Source organism: Solanum verrucosum, unplaced genomic scaffold (genome assembly GCF_900185275.1).
Source record: "Solanum verrucosum unplaced genomic scaffold, falcon-dt-bn FXZP01000163.1, whole genome shotgun sequence".
Classification (NCBI taxonomy): domain Eukaryota; kingdom Viridiplantae; phylum Streptophyta; class Magnoliopsida; order Solanales; family Solanaceae; genus Solanum; species Solanum verrucosum.
Window position 1 is genome coordinate 2,036,478 of NW_026020379.1, and position 13,685 is coordinate 2,050,162.

The following is a 13,685-nucleotide window of genomic DNA, read 5'->3' on the forward strand; positions in this document are numbered from 1 at the left end:
CAAATATTTGTTGATATTATTGTTGGGTTAGATGTATTTTAATGGTGATTTCACCTAGTGGTTGTGGTTTAATTTAGTGGGTTTGTAGTTGCAAATACAAAACCACCCATGTGTTTTTGGCTTGCAAGAGAGAGAGGTCGCGAAACCAAGACCGCTAGACTGATGGCCTAAGGAGTGGGTCGACATGAGGTTCAGCCTGAGAGGGTGAGCCCTAGTCCCATATCCTAACACTCAGCTTGAGAGAGTGAGTGGGGTAAGGCGTAGGCTGGCCTTCATGCGGCAAATGGGTGTCCCAGAGGAACCCATTTGAAACGGGGTAAGTTGCCCCAGAGGGAACTTATTTCCATCTAAAGCTTAGCCTAGTCACTATTATCTTGCAAATTTCCTATCAAAAGCATGTACCCAACGATTTATATCAATATATATTGCGGTCACACCCCAAGAACTTTTCCCCATACTTGATTTTCTCTTTATTTATTGTTGTTTTAGCTACTTGTGACAAAATCCCCTTTGATATTTGACACTTTTGTGTCACCCCCTTGAATTTACTTTGTTTCTATTTGATAATTTCTCAAACTATATCTAACTAGAACAAAATTCTAGCCTAACTACTATTTTCACTACCACTCCCTTGGGACACGACCCCAACCCTTGGTTGGGTTACTATATTATCGACGATCGTAGACACTCGAACTGTAGGTTAGTGTCTTTGGTCACGATAAGCATCAGGGATAGACCTCAAGTCACGTTGAGTTCTATAAATTGGCTTCGACCGTTTATATCTCTTAATTGAGGTGTATGTTTGGATGTATCATGCACCTAGTAAGATATTAATGAAGAGTTTTCCCTTATGGGTAGACTAAGAATGGGTGAGTTAGAAAGATTCCATCATAGGAGGTAGGGTGTGTTTTAGCTAGATAGGATTTTGCGATGAAGTGTCATTGTCTCGGTAGTGACCAAGTGTAAGTGTTGAATAGAAGAGCAAAAGTATTCATAAAGTGATAGATCTAAGCTAGGCTTATTATTTGTTTGAGAGGGTCATAATGTTAAGAAGGTTATAGAACTAATCAAGTAGTGGGGTATAACATAGTAGGCTAGCAATCGTATTTATATTGGGGTTTAGTAATGAACATTAAGCTTGAATTTGAGATGAGTGTCATGATTCAAAGAATGGAAACATGAGGGTGATGATGTTAGTCTTGAGATTTGATCCGGTAGACTTGACATAGAATAGGTGAGGAATCGGGATGTTAGCTGCAATAAATATGAGTAGTACCAGTGAGAGATCCTAAGCTTTAGATAAGGGCAATGAAGTGTGGCTAAGTCACACGAGTAAAAAAAGCATTAAGAGGTGTACCGAAAGGGTATGTAATTAGAAAGAGGTCTTAGTACCTGCTTATGGGGAGTTCGGTAGTCATGAGATAAGCTTCTCCAGAGTGTTAGAGTAAAAAAGGATGTAGACCAGTTAATAATAATGGGATAGGTCCATAGCTTTCAAATGTTAGCTTTAGACCTAAGGGGGAGATGACGAGATGAGAAATCAAGTCAGGTGTTTGAGAATAAGATAGTAATGAGTCCCAAAGAGTATGGGAGATATCTTTTCATAGGTCATTTTAGTAATGAAGTTATGTTAGAAAGAGAAGGTTAATGATCCTATCGTGATAATGATAGGTGATAATTTCGTCTAAGGTTATAAATGAAGAGGAAGAGGAGGATGAGGTTTTTCTATGAGAAATAGCTAAATGAGAGCCCTTAGTTGGTTCTAAATAGTAATGAGGGCAAATTTTAGTTGGTATGACAAAGATGATAAGACTAACCCCGTTCCAAACCTAGTCCAGCCGTCATTTGAGGACGAATGATCCTAAACGGGAGATATTCTAACACCCCATATATTTTTTCGAACTAAGTCTCGAACCATCCTTCATAGTGAGTAAGTTTTTACCAAGGAATTTAAAATTTATTAAGTATTAAGGTCAGGTCACTAGATGTAGCACCTTGAGTCCCAAAAAGAACTAAATTGGAATTAGCAAAATCTGAAATTTTGCAAGTTATGCTTAAGTTATGAGTTTTCGGTCAACTTCATACGACCATAACTCTCAGTACATGATGATTTAGGTGGGCTACAAGATATATAATGAAATTTCTTTGAATTATCTTTCCCACGCCACCGAGTTTGCTCAATTTCGAGGTTGGATGAGTGAGATACGCCCTTTTGAAGTCAAGTTGTCCAGTTAAGGAAAGTTACCCGAAAATGGTAAGGGGTATTTTAGTCTTTTCCTTACCCAATTAGATTTAATTCGTTTTTAGTAAGGTTCTAAGGGTCTAATCCTATTAGGTTTAGTTTTTTAATCCTAATATACGCTTAGGGTTTTAGTTGAGAGTTCAAGAAGAGAAAAAAGGAGAAAACTGGAAAGGATCAAGCCGTTCTTCGAGGTTCTTGAGTTTTGTTGCGGATTTTTGTCATGGGTTTGATCCCTAAGAGGTATGTAAGCTTCCATAGTGTTGGATTAGTTCACCCACACACCAATCATGAGTTTATTTTGAGAATCTATCCATAAATATTGAGCAATTTAATTTCTTGATGAGTTCTTGATAAGTGTTCTTGAAGTTTCCTTATCGATTAAGTTTTGATGTAAGATTCTACTTAGGTCAACTTCAAACTACCATACCTCTTAGAATATTAAGAGTTATGTGGGCCATAACCTATTAAATTAAAGGTATTTGTATCTAATTTCCAACGTCACCAATTTCAAGTCAATCCAATTTATGAGTAAAACGTTATGACTAATTTAGTAAACCTATACAGTGTTGTTACGAATTAGCCGACGGGAAAACATTAAAAAGTATTGTTTTTATTTTTTTACCTCCAAAAAAACCCTAAACGAATTTCTTGACTAATAAAAAGCTCAAAACAATCAGATTTTCATCTTTTAATCCATCATTCTCTACTCTCTCAAACCCTAGGGCAAAACCCTAAGGAAAAATTAAAATAAAAGACTTCATTCAAGATTCTTTCAATCTTTTTCAAGATTCTTCTTCAAGGTAAGTCTTTCTCCAAGAATTCCATTTTTTCAACTCATATTAATCCATACAATTATGAATCACTAGTGAAAATAATAATTTTTGGCCATAGAGATTTCAAGAAACTAATTCAACAATCTCAAGAAAGGTTTTCTTGATTGTTTACCTTCAAGCTAGGGTTTCAAGACTTCTAATCAAGTTCTTTTTCAATATTCTTCAAGAACCTTGTTCTTCCAGGTATGTAAGGCTATCATAGTGTTGGACTAGTTTATCCTCACACCCTACATCTACTTTCAAATCAGTAAAAGAGAAATCTAAGATTCTATCCCTAGATTTGAGTATTCTTGAGATAAGTTGATTTTGAGTTTTAAACTGAGTTTTGAGTATGTAAGTATGAGAATGAGAAGAGGCATATACATGAGTTCCATATTTTTATGTAGACCCTCGAGTCGAGTCGTTCATGCCCATAAATTTCGCGTGAACTTCATACATTGAGTATCTTTGAGAGGAGTAGTATCTTCGAGTTCTAAGTCTTTGAGCATTGAGTTCCTAATCCTTTTGAGATTATATGCCTACTTATGAGACTACTACATATTACCCATTAAGCCCTTGAGTTGAGTTGTTTATGCCCATAATTCCGCATGAACCCTACGAGTCGAGCAGTCTAGAGATGAGTAATATCATTGAGTCTTGGGTTTTGAGTACTAAGGTTCTTTATTGCTAATTAAGATCCCTCAGTTTAGTCGTTTATGTTCATAATTCCACATGAACCCTATGATTTGAGTTATAAATTTTAAAAAGCTTTTAAAGCCAACACATGAATTCTTAAACTGAGTTTTGAGAAAGTAAAGTCGAGTTTTGAGAAAAGTGTTTTCTAAAGCATGATTACTATGACAATCGAGTATGCCATCAATGTATGAGCAGTATGGTATCTAGATATACCATCAATGTTTATGCAGTATAACTTTCGAGTCATCAATGATCATATTATAATATGATTTTTGAAATGTTTTTGAGAAAGAGTAGAGTTGAGTTCATTTTCTTCAAAAGATTATATGGGGACTATGTATTCCCAAAGAGTAATGTTTTCACATTTAATCAAGAAAGGAAACACCGATTTCCAAAAGATCCTTTGAGCTAGTTTTCAGTAAAGAGTAAATGTTTTCACATTTAAGCAAGAGAGGAAACACTGATTTCCTAAAGAGCCTTTGGGCTAGTTTTTGAGAAATTATCTCAAATCAAAGAAAGAGTTATGTTTTTAAACATATGAGCTAGTTAAATATTTGGGAGTAGTATTGAGCACCGATATGGGGGAGAGTTCAAACAACTCACAACCCCCATAAACCATGTAGCCAACGTGGGTAGAAAAGGGTCATACTTTTTAGGTGATTTCTTAGTATTTTTCAGCATAGACTAGTGGATCCACTTAGTAGTTAGGTTTTATACCCCTGGCAAGGTATAGGACGGCCCTGGCAGCGTGAGGCAAAATGCTTTATCATCACATAGCTCATAAGTGATGGTTGTCGATTAGAGAAACTCCCACAGAGATATTTGTATTTTTATATAACAGAGTTTACTTGTATTTTCATATACAAACATAGTTTGTATTGTATCCCTGCATACAAACTGAGTATATTGTATTCTTAAATACATTGAGTTGCTTTCTATTGTTTTAAAAGTTTTCCATATTTTGCATCTCTTATTGTTGCTTTATATTGAGTCCAGTATCTGAGTTGAGTTGAACTATTTTATCTTTGAGTTGAGTATCTTATTCCTGAGTTGAGTGAGTTGAGAAGAGGTAAGTATGTTTCCTTTATATCAAGTTCAATATTATGTTATGCTTTAAAATTCCCCTTACATGCTAGTACTGAGTCATTTGGCCTGTATCGTTTCATGATGCAGATAGGGGTATTTAGGGTCATTGATAGGCGCTTGTTGATACCACATGCAGTTCGAGTTATCTATGGTGAGCCTCCTTGCTTTCGAAGGGTTTCACTTGTACTTTCAGTTATATCAGTTGTTAGGATGTCGTGGATCTTGTCCCGACATCCATTTTTGTCAGTTAGAGGCTTCATAGATAGAAAGTAGAATTTGAGAAGTTTGTTTCATTTATCTTATTAAATATTTTAAAGACTAGAGTTGCCTATTGTTGACTAGTTGAGTATTCTATTTATATTCAGAGTAAATTATTTAAGTTAAAGCATTGTATTTGAGTTTCATGAATTTTATTCAGTTTTTAAGCTTTTGTATGCTTGAGTTAGTCTTCTGCTTGTAGTCAGCCAGGATGAGGGTTCGTTTTGGGACCAGCAATGGTTCTCGAGTACCGGTCACGTCCAGGGTGTAGACTTAGGTCGTGACAGGTTAACTTAGTGGAAAGACAACAGGGGTGCAGATGTAGCTCCTGTGACTTGGGATTGTTTTACCGGAGTTTTCTTGGATAGGTTCTTCCCAAGGGAGTTGAGAAAAGCTAAAGCACAAGAGTTTATGAACTCTAAGCAGAGTTCAATGTCAGTCCAAGAGTAGGGGATGAATTTCACCTAGCTCTCTAGGTATGCTCCACACATGGTTGTCGATCTAAGGGCACAAATGAGAAAGTTCTTGTTTGGGGTTTCCGATCTGGTGAAGACTGAGTACAGGAATGCTATTGAAACGACCCCAAAAATGCCCGAAAATGTGCTTCGGAAACACCTATAATTGTAATTTCCATATATCTCAAAATCCATGCATGATTTCGGAAATCCGACTTCATATTCTTGTTTAGGGGGTCAAATTGAGTGGGGAATGGGTCTAACCCAAATTTTAGAGCAACCGTATCAAAATCCAAAATTTCCAAGTGAAGCCTTTTTCGAGGGTCTACTTTGGAGGGTCATATCTCCTAGCACACAAATTATTTGGTGGCCAATAATATATCCATGGAAATCCCTTTGAGTTAGCTATCTAACGCACTTCGTTTCACCTTATTCGGAGTTCGGACGAAGAAGTTATGCCCATTTTCGTAAAGTCTGTCCGGCAGAAAATCCAAATTCCAGTAGCTGATTTTACTGTTCATCTACTGTTCACCCGCCTGTTTTTTTTCTAAGTGTTGGACCCTTTTTTTCAAAGGACTTATATTAATTCCTAGATACCATAATCCAATTCCCATCCCAAAAAAAAACATTTCCCTCTCTACAATCCTCCATTTAAGAAGAAGAAGAAGTGGGAGCTAGGGCTTTGGATTCAAGGCTTTCTTCATCAATTTTCGTGGGAGATCATAGCAAAGGTATGGGGGTCTTGATCCTTGTCTAATTTTCCATACAAGGAGCCAAATCCAAAGTTACTTCAAAATATGAAAAATCTAGGTTTTCACTCAATCTCATGGGTTCTTCCATCAAATGGTTTTAAAAGGTTTTTAATGGCACTTTATGGTTATATTGTTGTTGTATTGACGATTTAAGATGAAAATACTCCATGAACCCATGATTTCTCTCTATTCCTAGTTTATGCCTTTATGAAGTGGTTGCTAGATAATGAATGTATATGAATCAAACTTGTTTAAAGGTCTTTAGATTGTTGAAGTATGTCATTACCCATGCTTATTTTATGGTGTATTGTTGGTGTATTGGTATGTGAGGCTTATGGCCTTAAAGGCATAGTATGAGAAATTGGAGTGTTATCATGACATTATATGAATGAGAATCCAATGAAGATAATGTGATCATGTTATGAATGTAAAGGTGTTGTTGTAGGTTGTTCACTGTTTTGGTTGCATAATTACTACCCTAATTTCCATGCTCTTTGATTTCATTACATGCCTTCAAGGTGTTTGACAAAATGTCCAACTATGGAGAATTGATAAATTGATGTTTTAAAGCTTGAGTTATGAGATGTATGGAACTTCAAAGATGTGTTGATGACAAACTAAGCTTGTGTATATGTTCATTCCATACGTGAGATTGCATTAGAGCCTAATGAGAATTTCCTATATAAAGTGTTGCATGACCATGCCCGGTCCGGGGGAAAAGAACCGGACAACCATGTGAGAGGTTTATATCTCACCACCTAGGATGTTTGGGGTGTGACCAACATCAACCATGTGAGAGGTTTATATCTCACCACCTAGGATGTTTGGGGTGTGACCAACATCAACCATGTGAGAGGTTTATATCTCACCACCTAGGATGCTTGGGGTGTGACCAACATCAACCATGTGAGGGGTTTATACCTTGCCACCAGGGTGTCCGGGTGTGAACGGCATCCCCCATCCTAAGTTGGGGTTATAAATTGGTTGGATCATGTATACACATATGATATCTACTATTAGTATAGAGTTACTTAAACATGTTTTGAGTTCACTTTGATCATGTATCCTCATATTGTTATTCATAATGCCTATGAAACTATTTCTTGTATTTCGATTGTGTCCTTGTCTATTGTTGTGTTGCACCCTGCATACTTAGTACATTCCAAGTACTAACGCATATTTTGCCTACATGATGTCACCATGTAGGGACCGGAGTTACTCTTGATCCTTCTCTTCATTCACGTGGCTAGTACGGTGCTTATCCGAGTTGTTGGTGAGTCCTCAATGATTCGAGGGCTATGTTATGTTTTCTACTCCTATGTTTTGAGACTTTAGCTTGCAATTGTATTTTGACTATGAGGGGAGCCGGTAGAATGTCATGGCCCCGTCCTATCTATGTATGTAGAGGTGTGCGTTGGACGAGTATTTTGTAAATGAGCTTGACTCTTGTTCTATGATGTCATTTTGAAATGGTTTGCCCTTAGTCCCTATTTCCCGTTAATTATTGTTGAATGTACTTCCGCGACCGATGAAGTGTGATGACAAGTTTGAGAGGCTTGCTTGGGGTTCCTTCGGGTTCCTCATTCGCCATGTCACGTCTAGGCCCTAGGCTTGGGTCGTGACAGCTATGCTTCTAGGGGATATGGATATCTACAAACTAATGACTCATGCTCAGCAGGTTGAAGGAGATAAGTTTAGGGAATTGGTTAAGGATGACAAAAAGGCTAGAACATGAAATTATGAATACTCTTAGCAGAGATCGAGTGGTGGAAATCGCTCACAGTTTCAGCAGAGGTCAACTGCCCCAACACCTTCATCAGCTAGTGCTCCATCCCCCAGGTTTTGACAGGATCAGAAAGGCAGTGCATTAGGCTCTAAGTCTCAGGGGAGTACTTCAAGTAACAAGACTTTCCATATTTGTCCAAAGTGTGGTAAGAACCATCTGGGAGAGTGTCTTGCAGGTAGGGAATGGTGTTTTGGTGTGTGGTCAGTCTAGCCATAGGTTGAAGGATTTCCCCGCTTCCAAGCAAGGACAAGGAGGTAACAACAATAGGGCTCAGTCTACAGCTCCAACAGCACCAGAAGGTAGCCCAACTCAGCAGGGTGTTTCATCTGGTACATGTGGTGGTCATCGCCAGAATAGGTTGTATGCTCTTTAGGCTCGCCAAGACCAAGAAAATTATCCCGATGTGGTCACTAGTACGTTGAGAGTCTTTTATTTAGATGTTTATGCATTGTTATATCCAGGGGCTACAATGTCTTTTGTAACTCCCTATATCATAGTAAACTTCAGTATCAGTCCAAAAACTCTATCAGAACCCTTCTCAGTCTCTACTCCAGTTGGTGACCCAGTTATAGCCAAATAGGTTTACATAAATTGCCATGTCACAGTCTCTCAGAAAGTCACCTCAGCAGAACTTATAAAGTTATAAATGGTATACTTTGATATCATTCTAGGCATGGATTGGTTACATTCATGTTATGCCTCAGTCGATTGTAGAACTAGAATCATTCGGTTTCAGTTTCCAAATGAGCCAGTCTTAGAGTGGAAGGGTAGTAGCCCAGTGCTTATAGGTCAATTTATATCTTACCTTAAGGCTAAAAATATGATCCCTAAAGGGTATATCTATCATCTTGATCGGGTTAAGAATTCAAACTTCGAAACGCCAACTCTTGATTCAGTTCCGATAGTAAATGAGTTTCCAGAAGTGTTTCTTGAAGATCTTCCCAGAGTTCCTCCCGAAAGGGAAATCAACTTTGGAATAGATCTCCTTCCAGATACCCAACCTATTTCGATTCTTCCTTACAGAATAGCTCCAGCTGAGCTCAAGGAATTGAAAGAGCAGTTGAAAGACCTTCTAGATAAGGGCTTCATCAAACCCAGTATCACTCCATGGGGTGCTCCAGTGTTGTTCGTGCGAAAGAAAGACGGTTCTCTCAGAATGGGCATTGACTATTGTCAGTTGAACAAACTCACAATCAAGAACAAGTATTCCATCCCCAGGATTGATGACTTGTTCGACCAACTTCAAGGTGCTAGTTGTTTTTTAAAGATAGACCTTATATCCGGCTATCATCAACTCAGATTCAGAGATAGTGACATCCCGAAAACAACCTTTAGGACTTGTATGGTCACTATGAATTTGTTGTTATGCCTTTTGAACTAACAAATGCTCTTGCAGCTTTCATGGACTTAATGAACAGAGTGTTCAAACAGTATTTGGACTTGTTTGTTATCATCTTTATTGATGATATCCTCATTTATTCTCGGAGTGAGAAGGAGCATGTGACTCATCTGAGAGTTGTTCTACAAACTCTCAAAGATCGCCAATTATTCGCTAAGTTCAGCAAATGTGAATTCTGGTTACAATCAGTCGCTTTCCTTGGTTATATGGTATCCAATGAAGGGATCCGAGTGGATTCTCAAAAAATTAAGGCAGTACAGCACTGGCCCAGACCCACCTCCCCAACTAATATAAGAAGTTTCTTGGGTTTGGCCGGTTATTACAGGAGATTTGTTGAAGATTTTCATCCATAACTTCCCCATTTACCAAGTTGACTCAGAAGAAGGTCAAATTTCAGTGGTCAGCTGAGTGTGAGAAAAGCTTCTCAGAACTCAAGACTAGGTTGACTACAGCTCCTGTCTTGACTCTATCAATTGGTTCAGACGGCTATGTGATTTATTGTGATGCATCCAGGGTCGGCCTAGGTTGTGTGTTGATGTGGCGAGGTAAGGTTATAGCTTATGCTTCTAGACAGCTTAAGGTCCATGAGAAGAATTACCCGACTCATGACCTCGAGCTTGCAGCCGTAGTATTTGCCCTAAAGATTTGGAGACACTACTTGTGTAGTGTTCACAAATTATGAGAGCCTCGGGTAATTGTTCACCCAGAAAGAATTGAATCTTTGTTAGAGAATATGACTTGAATTCCGCAAAGACTATGACATGAATATGCTTTACCATCCGGGTAAGGCCAATGTAGTGGTCGATGCTCTCAACAGACTGTCAATGGGTAGTGTAGCACATGTTGAGGAAGAAAAGAAAGAGTTAGCCAAAGATGTTCACCGGCTTGGTCGCTTAGGAGTTTGCCTTAAGGACGCATCAGATGGTGGTGTGATAGTTCAGAATGGATCAAAATCTTCATTGGTAGCGGGGGTTAAGGAAAAGAAGGATAGCGATCCTATATTACTTCAGTTGAAAAGTGCGGTTCATCAGCAGAAAGTTGAGGTTTTCTTCCCAGGGGGAGATGGTGTACTTCGTTACCAGGGTCACTTATGTGTTCCAAATGTGGGTGAGTTGAGGCAGCAGATCCTTACAGAAGCCCATTACTCCAGGTATTCTATTCATCCAGGTGCCACTAAAGTGTACCGTGATCTGCGAGAAGTCTATTGGTGGAACAGCATGAAGAGGGACACCGCAAATTTTGTGGCTAAGTGTCCCAACTGTCAAAGGGTTAAGGTAGAACATCAAAAACTGGGAGGTGTGACTCAAGAGATTAGCAATCCTACATGGAAGTGGGAAGTGATAAACATGGACTTCATTACGGGTTTACCTCGAACTTGCAGACAACATGACTCCATCCGGGTGATAGTGGATAGAGTCACTAAGTCAGCTCACTTCTTGGCAGTCAAGACTACAGATTCAGCGGAGGACTACGCAAAACTCTATATCAATGAGATAGTCAGGTTGCATGGGGTTCCCTTGTCTATCGTCTCAGATAGAGTTCCTCATTTTACATCCCATTTCTGGAAGTCATTTCAAAAAGGTCTTGATACTCAGGACTTCTTATCAGGCGGATTGGCAAATAATTATACTTAACAGTTTGATCTATCAAATATTGTCTTTTAAAATACTAATTTGCTAGCCAACTAATAAAACATCTGTTGATTTGGGATCAGGGTAGTAACTATCATACAATTATCAGACAATATACTAGCTAAATCTAAAAGAGTTTCTCACTGCCTAACATAGACCGGAGTAAATCGAAATTAAATTTGGCCCCTTAATTTCACTGAAATGAAAATGATCACTTTTGTCATTCAATCACAAATTGGTTATAGCATCGATTTATATCTTAAATACTACTACTTTACTATACTTTTTCTTTAATTAAAATCACAAACAAGAACTTAATAAACATGATTGATTTATTTAATTTATGTCTCTTTTTCTATTAAATATTTCATGCGATCTCTTATCCAACTATAACCAATCAAATCTCTACGCTACACTAACAAGAAAAAAATTTAGAATTAACGGCAAGTTTGGTAAAGATATTGAATGATTGAATGGGGTTTACCTAATTTTATAATAGACACTTAATAAATGTAGGGGAAAAAAATATATATGCTAATTTTTTTTACGAATTAACGATTTATCTAATAGGAGAATTAAGAGTAAGGTAAAAACAAAAAAAATCTGTTGAGAGTGGGATATGAACCCACGCCATTTCGGACCAAAACCTTAATTTGTCGCCTTAGACCAACTCGACCATCCCAACATACATGCTAATTATAGCAAGATAACATTAAAATTAGAAATAGAAATGGGGCGGGGGCGGGGGCGGGGGCGAGGTGGGGGATGCAGGACAAAACCGCATAAACCTGCAAATACTTCAACCCGTCCTGACCTACATAAACCCAACCTGCGTAATTTGCTACTTATTGAAAGAAATTGCTAAATATTATCCATGTGTATCTGAATCCATGATTTGCAATAAATTATTTTCCCTACTTTCTTCATAACAATTGTTTCACAGTATAAATTAAATTTTCAGATATTGATAAATCCACATTCTAACATCAAAGTTTTGTTTTCTCACATTAAAAATATTATGATGAAGTTGGCATCTGTATAAGTACTTCTCATTTATTTGATGTTATTATGGAGCCCCTGTATAGCCTCTATATATGTACTTTATATAATTAAATAAATACAAAATTTTGTATAGGATCATAATTAAATAATTACAAAGCTCATGTTTTATTTTATTTTTATAATAAACTATGGTATTTGGGAATAAAAGACAATCCAAAAGATTGCATAAGCATCATATTCAAAGGCTTGAATACAAAATTCATAATGTAATTAAACATAGTTTTAGGGTTGTCCCGTCTTGCCCTGCTCTATTGTCATCCCTAATTAAAATATCACAAACATCTAATTGTATTTTATCACTGATGTAACATGTTAATTTACCTCAATTCGTGTTGTATAGACATTAGAAACATCATCCTATAATTTTACAAAAATTATCGAGATTATGAAAATAAAAAGGAATAGCTTTTCACGTCAATTTGTTTCATTTGGTAGAGTGCACTAGAAAAAATAATGTATGCATTATTTTTGTGTATTATTAGTGTCTTGTTAGGTAATTTTTTTTAATATGTGTATAATTAATGCAACACTCTATGTATTTGGTATTAAGATACGTATAACTAATACATGAAAATTCATAGTGTTAGTAATGCAAATTATTTCAATTCATGCATTTATATGACTAAAGACATAATTGTCCTTTAAACATTTTTCACATTATTTTCACTATATTTGTGAAGGATATTTTTGTATATAAATAAATTTCTAGAAATATGCAATACATGTCATTTTTAATACATCAAACCAAGCACAACACAAGAAATAATCTTACATAATCAATATAAATATTACTAATGTCAGCAATACTAATACACCATATTCAACACTATTCTTATACACCCTACCAAACGATCATTAACTAAATAAAATAGTAGATTTCTTGTTTAACCTCATCTTTTTGTTGGGTTTATTCCAAGTGAATTACAACCCGTTTGATTTTATAAAGATTAAGATGTTCAAATTTGAATGAAAATTTAAATATTAAGATGTTCATCAAGATTTTGATATATCCCTTAACTTTGTCATTTAGAGCTGAAATACTCATCGTTACAAACGTGACTCACATATACCTCTACTGTTATAAAATTGGCTCACATATACCCCTTACCGTTACAAAAGTGGTTCACATATACCCCTACCATTACAAAAATGATAAAATTATTTTTAAAAATTTGGTCTTTTTCATATATAAATTATTTTTTGACTTCTTATTATTACTTGAGTTTCTTATTCTTATTTCATTTTTTCTTTCATTCTTTAGTGTAAAAATAAGAGAAATAGAAAAAAGAAGCCTAAATGAAAAAAGAGAAAAAAAAAACTAATTTTTTTTAGTTTTTATATTTGTATGAAAAAGAGGCATCTATAATAAATTTTACAAAGAAATTATGTAAAAATAAATTTGACCATCAAAATAATAAATTCAAATTAGTCGTTGAATTACAAAAAAAAGTCAATAAACGATGTGTGAGAAGGATCAAATATACCTCTACATGAATTATTTTTTTA

The 13,685-nt window shown here is 36.4% G+C and overlaps 1 protein-coding gene across 5 annotated transcripts in view; it reads right to left on the reverse strand.

The window, feature by feature from the left end:
• The window catches only part of LOC125839081 (actin-depolymerizing factor 10-like), an 858,671-nt gene that overhangs the window by 375,262 nt on the left and 469,724 nt on the right, over nucleotides 1-13,685 (reverse strand). The window lies entirely within an intron of this gene.